This window comes from Cynocephalus volans, chromosome 5 (assembly GCF_027409185.1).
Source record: "Cynocephalus volans isolate mCynVol1 chromosome 5, mCynVol1.pri, whole genome shotgun sequence".
Classification (NCBI taxonomy): Eukaryota; Metazoa; Chordata; class Mammalia; order Dermoptera; family Cynocephalidae; genus Cynocephalus; species Cynocephalus volans.
This window is the reverse complement of record NC_084464.1, coordinates 41,144,041-41,157,273: the sequence shown is the minus strand read 5'-3', so window position 1 is coordinate 41,157,273 and position 13,233 is coordinate 41,144,041.

Below are 13,233 nucleotides of genomic sequence, written 5' to 3'. Positions count from 1 at the left end.
AACAACCTCAGAATACTCATTTTTCTCATTAGCACATGTAACATTCTCCGGGATAGGCCACACGTAAGATCACAAATCAAGTCTCAACAAATTCAAAAAAATGGAATTATCCCATGTATTTTCTCAGACCACAATGGATTAAAATTAGAAATCAATAACAAATGAAATTCTGGGAACTATACAAACACATGGAAACTAAACAGCATTCTACTTAATGATATATGGGTCCAAGAAGAAATCAAACAGGAAATCAAAAAATTTATTGAAACTACTGAAAATAATGACACATCATAACAAAACCTGTGGGATACTGCCAAAGCAGTAATGAGGGGGAAATTTATCACATTAAATGCTTACATCAGAAGAATGGAAAGATGGCAAGTGAACAACCTAACACTTCACCTTAAAGAACTAGAAAAACAAGAACAATCCAAACCCAAAATTAGCAGATGGAAAGAAATCATTAAGATCAGAGCAGAACTTAATGAAATTGAAACCCCAAAAACAATACAAAAGATCAATGAATCAAAAAGTTGTTTTTTTGAAAAGATAAATAAAATTGACAAACCATTAGCATGGCTAACTAAAAAAAGAAGAGAGAAGATCCAAATAACAAAAATTAGAAATGAAAAAGGTGACATTACAACTGATACATCTGAAATATAAGGAATCATTCGAGACTACTATAAACAACTATATGCCAGCAAATTTGAAAATCTGGAGGAAATGGACAAATTTCTGGACACACACAAGCTACCAAAACTGAGCCAAGTAGATGTAGAAAATCTGAACAGACTTCAATAACAATAAAGGAGATTGAAGCTGTTATCAGAAGGCTCCCAACAAAGAAAAGCCCAGGACAACATGGATTAACAACAGAATTTTACCAAACATTCAAAGAGGAATTGACACCAGTTCTTTACAAACTATTCCAAAAGATTGAAACAGGAAAATCTCTTGAACTCATTCTCTGAAGCAAACATCACCCTGATACTAAAACCAGGTAAAGATACAACTAAAAAAGAAAACTACAGGCCTATATCTTTGGTGAATATAGATGCAAAAATCCTCAATAAAATACTAGCTAACAGAATACAGCAACACATATGTAAAATTATACACCACAAACAAGTGGGATTCCTCCCAGAGATGCAAGGTTGGTTCAACATAAGCAAATCAATAAATGTGATACACCATATTAATAAAATCAAACACAAGGACCATATGATCATCTCTATAGATGCTGAAAAAGCATTTGATAAAGTTCAACATTCATTCATGACAAAGACCCTCTATAAGTTAGGTATAGATGGGAAGTATCTCAACATAATTAAAGCCATATATGATAAACCCACTGCCAATATCATCCTGAATGGGGAAAAGCTGAAAGCTTTTTCTTTAAGAACAGGAACTAGACAAGGATGCCCACTCTCACCACTCCTATTCAACATAGTGTTGAAAGTACTAGCCAGAGCAATCAGAGAAGAGAAGGAAACAAAAGGCATCCAGATTGGAAAAGATGAATTCAAACTGTCCCTGCTTGCAGATGACAGGATCCTATATATCCAACAGCCTAAAGCCTCTGCAAAAAAAACTCTTGGATTTGATAAATGATTTCAGCAAAGTAGCAGGATACAAAATCAGCAAACAAAAATCAGTGGCATTTCTATTCTCCAATAGTGAACATGCAGAAACAGAAATCAAGAAAGTTTGCCCATTTATAATAGCCACCAAAAAAAATAAAATGCTTAGGAGTAGAGTTAAGCAAGGATGTGAAAAAAATCTCTATAATGAAAACTACAAACCACTGCTGAGAGAAAGTAGAGAGGATACAGGAAGATGGAAAGAAATCCCATGCTCTTGGATTGGAAGAATCAACATTGTGAAAATGTCCATACTACCCAAAGTGATATACAAATTCAATGCAATCCCCATCAAAATTCCAATGACATTTTTCTCAGAAATGGAAAAAACTATCCAGACATGTATATGGAATAATAAAAGACCGTGCATAGCCAAAGCAATGCTGAGCAATAAATAAATAAATAAATAAAGCTGGAGGCATAACACTACCTGACTTTAAACTATACTGCAATGCTATAATAACCAAAACAGTGTGGTACTGGCATAAAAACAGACACACTGACCAATGGAATAGAATAGAGAATCCAGAAATCAACCCACACACCTATAGCCATCTGATCGTTGGCAAAGGCACCAAGGCTATATACTGGGGAAGAGACTGCCACTTCAGCCAAGGGTGCTGGGATAACTCGATATCAATATGCAGGAGAATGAAACTAGACCCATAGCTCTCACCATATACTAAAATCAACTCAAAATGGATTGAAGAATTAAATATACACCCTGAAACAATAAAACTTCTTAAAGAAAACATAGGAGAAACACTTCAGGAAGTAGGACTAGACAGAGACTTCAGGAATATGACCCCAAAAGCATGGGCAACCAAAGGAAAAATAAACAAATGGGATTATATCAAAGTACAAAGCTTCTGCACAGCAAAAGAAACAATTAACACAGTTAAAAAACAACCAACAGAGTGGGAGAAAATATTTGCAAAATGTACATCTGACAAAGGATTAATATCCAGAATATACAAGGAACTGAAACAACTTTACAACAAAAAAACAAAGCAACCCAATTAAAAAGTGGGCAAAAGAGCTAAATAGGCATTTCTCTAAGGAACGTATACGAATGGCCAACAGACATATGAAAAAATGCTCAACATCATTCAGCATTCGGGAAATGCAAATCAAAACCACACTGAGATACCATCTCACTCCAGTTAGTATGGCTAATATCCAAAAGACTGTGAATGATAAATGCTGGCGAGGTTGCGGAGAAAAAGGAACTCTCATTCGTTGTTGGTGGGACTGCAAAATGGTGCAACCTCTGTGGAAAATGGTATGGAGGTACCTCAAACAATTGAAGATAGATCTACCATATGACCCAGCTATCCCACTGCTGGGAATATACCCAGAGGAATGGAAATCATCAAGTGGAAGGTATACCTGTTCTCCAATGTTCATCACAGCACTCTTTACAATAGCTAAGAGTTGGAACCAGCCCAAATGTCCATCATGAGATGAGTGGATACGGAAAATGTGGTATATCTACACAATGGAATACTACTCTGCTATAAAAAATAATGAAATACTGCCATTGGCAATGACATAGATGGACCTAGGGAGAATTATTATATTAAGTCAAAAGAGTCAGGCGCAGAAAGAAAAATCTCACATGTTCTCACTTCTTTGTGGGAGCTAAAAATAAATAAATAAATACACAAAAAAAACGGGGAAGGGAGGTAAGAAGACACAACAATTACAATTCCTTGAAGTTGATATGACAAGCAAAAAGAAAGGACATTGTTTTTGGAAGGGGGGAGAGGGAGAGGGGAGGGAGGTTTCGGTAATTGGCCACAACAATCAACCACATTGTATACTGACAAATTTTTTTTTTTTTAAAAACTTTGTGGCAAAATAGAGTTGAAATACAGTGCAAATCTTTTCATGAACTTTTTGAAGAACTCTCATATATCCAGAATTAGAGTTGCTGGATTGTATGGTAATTCTATTTTCAGTTGTCTGTTCTTGGCACCTTTGTAAAAAAATCAATTGTCCATAAATGTGTGGATTTATTTCTAGGCTTTCTATTCTGTTCCATCTGCAATGTGTCTGCTTTTATACCAGTATTTTGCTGTCTTGAATACTATAGCTTTATAATATATTTTTGTTGTTCTTGTTGTTTTATTTTTCTTTATTGAAACATAATTGATTACACATATTTGTGGGGTACAGAGTAAACTGTCAGTATCTGTATACAATGATCAAATCAGGGCAATTAGCATATTCATCACTACTTTATGTCCATTAACCATTTTCTCCCTAACCCCCTCCATCTCCCCCTTTCCCACCTCTAGTTATCACAGTTCTGTTCTCTCCTTCCTAAAGTTCAACATATTATTGTGATTGTTTTTTCTTTCTTCCTGTCTTTCTCTTTCTTTTTTGTTTTTCTTTCTTTGAAATTAGTTAGTGTGATGCCTCCAGATTTGGGGGTTTTTTTTTATCCAGGATTGCTTTGGATATTTAGGATCTTTTCTGGTTCCATGTGAATTTTTGAATTGCTTTTTCTAATCCTGTAAAATCATTGGAATTGTTATAGAGATCTCATTGAATTTGTAGATCTTTTGGGGTAGTGTGGCTATGTTAACAATTATATTAATTCTTCCAATCCATGAAGGTCTTGGATTACCATCCCATGCCATTTTCCAATCCCATCAGGTCCTGGGCTCCTTTTTATAGGAGAATTTTTATTCCTCATGCAGTCTCCTTACTGATTATTGGTCTGTTAAGATTTTCTATTTCTTCATGATTCACTCTTGGTAGGTTAAATGTTTCTAGGAATTTATCCATTTCTTCTAGTTTATTAGATTCATTGGCATATAACTGTTCATAGTATTCCTTCATGATTCTTTGTACTCCTGCAGTATCAGTTTTACAGTCTCCTCTTTCACTTCTAATTTTAGTAATTTGAGTCTTCTCTCTTTTTTTCCTTGGTCTACTAAAGGCTTGTCAATTTTGTTTATCTTTTCAAAAAAACAACTTTTCATTTTGTCTATGTTTTCTATTAATTTTTGGTTTCTATTTTATTTATTCCTGCTTTGATCTTTGTTATTTCCTTTCACCCTCTAAGTTCGGGCTTAGTTTGTTCTGTTTTTCTAGTTCCTTGAGGTGTAACATTAGATTATTTTGGATTTCTTTTTGTGTTTTGATATAGACAGTTATTACTATAAACTTCCCTATTAGAACTGCTTTTGCTGTATCCCATAAGTTTTGGTATGTTTTCTTTCCATTTTCTTTTACTCAAGATATTTTTTAAATTCTCTTAATTTCTTCTCTGACCTATTGGTTATTCAGGAGCTTATTGTTTACTTTCCACATACTTGTGAATTTTTTACAGTTCCTCCTCTTATTGATTTCTAATTTGATACATTGTAGTAGGAAAAGATACTTGATATGATTGTACTCTTCTTAAATTTGTTAAGACTTGTTTTGTTACCTAACATATGATCTGTCTTGGATAATGTTCCATTGCGCTTGAGGAGAATGTACATTCTGTTGCTGTTGAATGGAATGTTCTATATATGTCTGTTGGGTCCATTTGGTCTAATATATAGTTCAACTCTAATGTTTTCTTATTGATTTTTTGTCTGTATGATCTGTCTGTTGTTGAAAGTGGACTATCAAAGTCTCCTACTATTATTGTATTGCAGTTTATTCTTCCTTCAGACCTTTTGTTTGTTTGGTTGATTTGGTTTGGTTATTTATTTATTTATTTATATTATTATTTTTTTACATTCTAAGATGTTGTTGAAGAGCAGTTGGGGGGAAGGGAGAGGAGAAAAAGGAAGGAAATAGGGTGGGAGAAATAAGAAAGAGGAGGGGCTTGGTTGAGGCCCATAGCACCCCCCTCATTTTGGCAGGGGAGAACAAGGGGAATCCAGAGGCAGCTCAGTGGTTATCACTGGGCTGGTTGTGGATGTCAGGGGGGCATGGCCGAGTCCACCAGCTCCACTACTACCCCAGCTTGGGAGCCCAGGACACTTCCTGAAGGAGCTGGTCAGTCACTGCTGGGCTGATTGCAGATGTCAGGGGATCACAGCTGAGTTCATCAGCCTCTCACTGCCCCAGCTTGGGAGCCCAGGGCACTTCTGGAAATGGCTCAGTGGTCATCATTAGGCTGATTGTGGATGTCGGGGGGGTATGGCTGATTTCATCAGCCCCTTACTGCCCCAGCTCAGGAGCCCAAGGTGTTTCCTGTGGCAGCTCAGTGGTTGCCACGGGGCTGGTTGCAGATGTTGGAGGGCATAGCTGAGACCCTCAGCCCTCAAACAGCCTGGCTTGGGAGGCTGGAGCACTTTCTGCAGTAGCTTGCTGGCCATCACTGAGCTGGTTGTGGATCTCATTGGGGGCATGGCTGAGGCCCTCAGCCCCCCTCACCACCCTAGCTCAGGAGCCCAGGGTGCTTCCTGCAGTGACTCAGTGGTCATCATTGGACTGGTTATGGCTGTTGGGGGAGTGTGGCTAAGGCTGTCAGTTCCCCAACACCCCAGCTCAGAAGCCTGGGTGCTTCCTTTGGTGCCATGGTTGTCATCACTGGGCTGGATGTGGATATTGGGGGGCCACTAATGAGGCCCTCAGCCTCCACCACTGCTTCTTGGGATCCCAGGGCACTTTCAGTGGCTGCCTGTTGGTCGTTGCTGGGCTAGGTGTTGTCATCAGGGGAGCACTTCCTGGCTTAGGACCCCAGGGGACCTGTGGTCCTTCCAGGCTTTATAGGTGTTCTTTCATGGTGTTAGATGGTCACTAGTTAATATCAAACTTTGTCTTTGATCTGTGAGTAATTTTTTCTTTCAGTTCTGTGTTGGATTACTCGCTGTTCCCACCACTTAAACTCTCCACTGAAACTAATTTGTTGCCCTTTGCATACTTCTAAAATGGGGAACTTCCTGAGGGGACCGGAACTTGAGCCCTGCAGTTGAGCTAAATTGCTGCTTTTCTGCTGATTCCCTAGGGAAGGCTTATTGTGCAGCTCAGGTTTTAATTGTTGACCCTATATGTATTTCCAGGTCTTGTAAGGTCTGGTATACCTAGTTTGCATGGAAACTCTGGTCTGGGCCTGAGTCTTTTCAGCAAACTGCACCTCCTCCTGCAGTTCTATATTCCTGTTCAGCCTCTACTGAGTAGTCCTGCACAGATTGGGGAGCAGATCAGCTGTCCATGCTGTGCCCCCAGTGAGCCCATCTCCCACACTGCCCATACTCTAATCACATCCCATGGGGCAGGCCATGTGCCAGTCCCTTGTGATGACTCACCAGCCTCTGAGTGGCTCCTTTTTACAGTTGCTTGTGGCTCTTTGCTCCTATGTAGGTCCACAGGAACCCTGTTAGTTGTCTTGCTGGCCTGGGGGCCACCAAGGCCCTCTTCTCCCCTACTGCCTTCAAGCAATTTCATAGAAAGGGCACAGCTGTAGCTTTTTCCAGCTCTTGTTCCATGAGTTCACCAGCTCAATCCTTGAAGTGGCTGGGGCTTGAAATTGTGAGAGTGATCTTTTCTTTCTTTCATCGTAGCTTCTCCTGCCTTCATGAACTCCATAGTTCTCTCCTCCTCTTCCCCTGAGCTCCAGTGGCCCCAGCTTGGCTGTTGTTGTTTTTTAGTAGTTGTAAATTAGTTGATTTGTGGGACAGAGTGACACTGGGGATCATGTATTCTGCCATCTTGACCAGAAGCCTGCACTTTAATAATTAATGCCCTTGAATTCACATGGAAATGTGAAGAAAACTAATACCCCAAACTATCTGCAAAGGTACCAGTCTTTGAGGTAGAGACAGCTCCACAGAGAGTAAGGGCCTCCTGGATGTACTCTCCAGTAGCTCATGGAGTCTCTGAGGGGCATGTGTTTGTTCTTGGGGTTTTGAGTTGTATTCCTGACTCACAGTTTGCAACTGGTGCACCTGTGTCTCTTCCAGAGCAGGCAGTCAAGTTGGGCTTCCCCACAGAGTTACCCAGCACCACTAGCAGCCTCAGGCCTAGGTGGGGCACTGGAGAACATGCAGGTCATGCAGGGCAGCAGGTAGTCCTGGACAAAAGTGGTGTATAAGGAGGCAATGGGATCCTCAGGAAAGACCGTGAGACCTGGCACCTCCACCAGGGCCCGGGACACAGTCCACGAGGATTTGGTAAGCGGCACTTGACAAGGAACATGTCTGATGGTCCATCTGGGCCAGGCATGGGGTCGGAATGTGGAGGTTCCATGGAGGGCTCGAGGCCTGGCCAGAAGCTCAGGCCTTCCCTTCAGATCTTTTAATATTGCAAGGGATCTTCAAAAAGTTTATTAAAGTGTGCATTATAGAAAAACTATGCATAGATTGCAAAATTTTCTTGCACCAAAATAAACTCTTACTAATTTATTATAACATGTGTGATCAAAATCTAGTTTGAGGTGCTCAAAAGCATAAGACATCAGTTTGAAAAGAGCCCCTATCAGAGCAACATGAATTCTGCTAAAATTGAAGCAAGAATTAACATCAAATTTATGGTAAAGCTTGGGTGGGAAGGGGGTGAAATCATTGCTGCTTTACAAAAACTTTATGAGGACAATGCCCCAAAGAAATCATCAGTTTACAAATGGATAACTTATTTTAAAAAGGGACAAGACAATGTTGAAGATGAAGCCTGAAGCAGCAGATCATTCACACCAATTTGCAAGGAAAAAATTAATTGTGTTCGTGCCCTAATCGAAGTGAACTGATGATTAATAGCAGAAACAATAAGCAACATAATAGACATCTTAATTCATTTAGCTTACACAATTCTGACTCAAAAATTAAAGCTAGGCAAACTTTCCACTTGATGGGTGGAAAACTTTTGTGCCCAGAACTTCTGCATACGAGAGCAGAACTTTCAATAGAAATTTTAAACAAGGGAGCTCAAGATCCTGAAGCATTTCTGGATGAATTATAATCAGAGATGAAACGTCGCTTTACCAATATGATCCTGAAGATAGAGCACAATCAAAGCAATAACTACCAGGAGGTGGAAGTGGTCTAGTTAAAGCAAAAGCAGACTGGTCAACAGCAAAGGCCATGACAACAGTTTTTGGGGGAGGCTCAAGGCATTTTGCTTGCTGACTTTCTGAAGGGCCAAAGAATAATAACGTCTACTTATTATGAGAGTGTCTGGAGAAAGTTAGCCAAAGTTTTAGAAGAAAAATTCCTGGGAAAGCTTCACAAGAAAGCCCTTCTCCACCACAACAATGCTCCTGATCATTAATCAAACAAAAGGAATTTTTTTTCAGGAGTTTCAATGGGAAATCATTAGACATCCACCTTACAGTCCTGATTTGGCTGCTGCTTTATTTTGTTTACTAATATAAAAAAATCTCTAAAGGGCATCAATTTTTCTTCAGTTAAGCATGTAAAAAAGACTTCACTGACATAGTTAAATTCCCAGGACTCTCAGTTCTTTAGGGATGTACTAAATGGCTGGTATCATCACTTACAAAAGTGTCTTGAACTTGATGGAGGTTATGTTGAGAAATAAAGTTTATACTTTTTATTTTTATTTTTTAATTCCATTTTTCTATGAACATTTTGAAGTTCCCTTATATATTTAAGTTTGCCAGTGCTGGGAGTATATATATTTAAATGTATTATATCCTTTCGTAAAATTGATCCTAATATTCTTATGTAATGACTTTTTTGTTTGTTTGTTTTACAGTTTTTTACAATGTCTATTTTGTCTGATATAAGTATGAGGGGTCTTCTTCAAAAAGTTCATAAAAATATTCACATCATCTTTTAATTCTATTTTTCCATAAACTTTTTAAAAGTACCTTCATATAGTTACTCCTGCTCTCTTTTGGTTTTTATTTCCATGGAATATTTTTTTTCCACTTCTTTACCTTTAATCTATGTGTGTCCTTAAATCTAAATGAATCTCTTGTAAACAGCATATAGTTGGAGTTTTTTTAAATCCATTAAGCCACTGTATTATTTTACTGGAGAATTTAATTCATTCTATTTACATTTCAAGAAATTGATAGGTAAGAACTTACTGCTGCCATCTTGTTGTTTTCTGTTTTTTTGGTAGATCCTTTATTCCTCTTTTCCTCTCTTGCTGTTTTACATTGTGATTAGATTATTTTTCTTTAGTCATATGATTTGATTCCTTACTTTTTATCTCTTGTGTATCTACTATTCTGTTTTGTGGTTATGAGGAGGCTTACATAAAACACCTTAAACTTATAACAAACTATTTTAAGCTAATAACAACTTAGCTTTGATCACATAGAAAAACTGCACTTTTTTGCCTTACACACATTTAGTGTTTTTGATGTCACAATGACATTTTTCATAATTTGTATTATTTAACAAATTATTGTAGCTATAGTTGTTTTTAATTGTTTTGTCTTTCAACTTTTATACTAGATATATAATTGATTTACTTACCACCATTGCAGTATTAGAATATTTTCATGTTACAAATTAGTGTTCTTTTCTTTCAGCTTTGACATTTCTTATAAGGCAAGTATAGTTGTGATAAATTTCCTCAGGTTTTGCTCATGTGAGAAATTTTTTATCTCCCCTTCATTTTTGAAAGATAATATTGCTGGGTATAGTATTCTTGGTTGGCAGCATTTTTCTTTCAGCTTTTTGAATACATTACCACACCCCCTCTGTCCTACTGTCCTCACAGTTTTCTGCTGAAAAATCCACTTATAGTCATATGGAAGTTCTCTCATAAGTAACAAGTTACTTTTTCCATGATGTTTTCAAAAAAATTTTTTTGTACAATAGTCCTCTCTTATTCACAAGGATTCATTCCAAGACCCCAGTGGATGCCTGAAACTGTGGATAGTACTGAACGCTATATATATAGTTGTCCTTTGGTATCCATGTGGGATTGCTTCCAGGAACCTCTGCGGATACCAAAATACATGATGCTCAAGTCGTTTATATAAAATTGCATAGTATTCGCATATAACTTACATGCATCTTCCTGTATATTTTAAATTATCTCTAGATTATTTATAATACCTAACACAGTGTAAATGCTATGTAAATAGTTGTTATGCTGTGTGTTTTTAATTTGTATTATTTTTATTGTTGTATTTTTTTTTTCCTGAATACTTTTTATCTGCAGTTGGATGCAGAACTCATGGATACAGAGGGCCAAGTGTACTATGTCTTTTCCTATACATAAACACCTATAATAAAGTTTAATTTATAAATTATGTACAGTAAAAGATTAATTACAATAATAATAAAATAGAACAATATAACAATGTGCTGTAATACAAGTTATGTGGATGTGCTCTCCCTCACAAAATATCTTATTGAAATGTACTCACCCTTCTTTTTGTAATGATGATGTGAGATAATACAATGCCTATATAATGAGATAAAGTGAAGTGAATGATGTAGACATTGTAATGTAGCATTAGGCTACTACTGATTTTTTATATTCCTAAATCTGTTTATCCATTCCTCACCTGCAGTAAACAGCTTGGTGTCACTTGTTTTAGGGGATCCCTTACTGAAGTCTTCATATAGGTTCATTGCTCTTTGATGCAACATATTAACATCAATTAAAATATGTTTTCTGTGATGTGTTCATCCACAAATTTAATGCCTTTTCCATCTTAACTAAGCACTAATGTGCTGTGGCTGTAACTTTTGCAGTCTAAGGTGCAACAGCAAAACTAGCAGGAATATCTTTTTCCTTCTTCAATTTCACAGATATAAATTTTGTTATTATAAATCTTAGCAACCCCAGTATATGTTTTTCTTTTTTTTTCTTTCCTTATTAAGTTCTGAACCTTCACCATTTACTTAAAGGAAACACTTCAAAACTTCTCGTTGGCATATTCAAATTGTCAGCATCCCTCCTCTTGTGTTTTGGGGCCATTATTAAGTAAAATAAGGGTTACTTGAACACAAGCACTGTGAAGCTGCAACAGTGGATCTGATAATTGAGAGGGCCACTAAGTGATTAAGAAATGGGTAACATACACAACATAGATACACTGGAGTGACAGGTGATTTACATCCCAGATGAGATAGAGAGGGATGATGTGAGATTTCATCATGCTACTCAGAACAGTGTGAAATTTTAAAATTGCTTATTTCTGTAAATTTTCATTTAATATTTGTTGAATCACAGTTGACTGAGGTAAATAAAAGCACAGAAAGCAAAACCACAAATATGGGAAAACTACTGTATTTAACTTTTGACAATTTGATTATAATATTTGTGGGTCTCTTTAGATTTATCCTATTTGGTACCCTTCAGACTCCCTGAATCTAAATTTCTATTTCTTTCCCCAGGCTTGGAAAGTTTCCTGCCATTGTTTGTACGTCATCTGTTGCTTTATCTCTCTCTTCTCCTTCTGAATACTGATAATGTGTATATTGTTCTGCTTAATGAAGTCCTACAGTCCCTTAAACTACCTTCACTCTTTTATTCTTTTTGTTGTTGTTGTTGTTGTTGTTCCTCAAATTGTATGACTTCAAGTGACCTGTATTCAAGTTCACTAATTACTTCTTTGGCTTGATCTATTCTGCTCTTGAACCACTACATTAAATTTTTGAGTTCAGATACTCTATTCTTTGGTTCTCTTCTTTCTGATTGGTTCTTTTTTATACTTTCTATCTCTCTGTTAAGATTCTCAGTTTGTACACACATTGCTCTCCAGACCTCACTGAACATATTTATAACCATTCTTTTGAGTTTCCTGTCAGATAAATCTCATATCACCATATCATTAGGGTTGACTTCTGGAAATTTATCTTGTTCTTGTATTTGGAATATGCTTCCCTGTTTCTTCATTTTCCTTGACTCTCTATGTTGGTGTCTACACATTAGATAAGACAACCACCTTTCCCACTCTTGTTAGACTGATCTCATATAAGAGATGGTCCTCAGCTATCAACCCAGCCAGAGATTTTAGGTGACTTTTGAGTCCTTGTGCTTTTCCAACCTGCTGTTTTTGTTCTTACAGGCCCCAGGAGATTAGGATACGCCAAGTCATTTTCATGCCCTGATAGAAGTGATACAAAAGCCAGTCCTTCTGGATGAAGCTGCAAAGGTTGGAGTGATAGATGTGTGTTCTAGTTCTGTCTCTCCTCAAGGCTCTCCTGACAGCCTAGAGTTTACTTCACACTTGTTTTTCCTATACCAAGGAGATCTGTGGCAGATTCTGAACTCTTACTCAGATTTCACACTCTGAGCCTGGGCAGATAACTCCTGAAAGTTTAAAATGCTTGCTCCTGCAAGCTTAAAAATTACCTTTTTATTCTCTGTGGTCTAGGAAGACTTGGAATGCAGAGCCTCATCAACTGGTGTTTTAGGATCTTGTTCTTTGGGTGGTGTTATGGTCTGAATGTTTGTCCCTTCCAATGCTCATGTGGAAGCTTGATCCCAATGTGGCAGTGTTGAAAGGTGGAGGCTTTAGGAGGTGATTGGACTGTGAGGGCCCTGACCTCATGAATGGATTAATCCATTGTATTAGTTCATTTCTGTTGCTTGTAAGAAAATACCTGGAACTGGGTGATTTACAAAGAAAATGAAATTTATTGCTTAGAGTTTCTGAGGCTGGGAAGTCCAAAGTCCAAGGAACACATCTGATGGTGTTGACAGTGACCCCTCA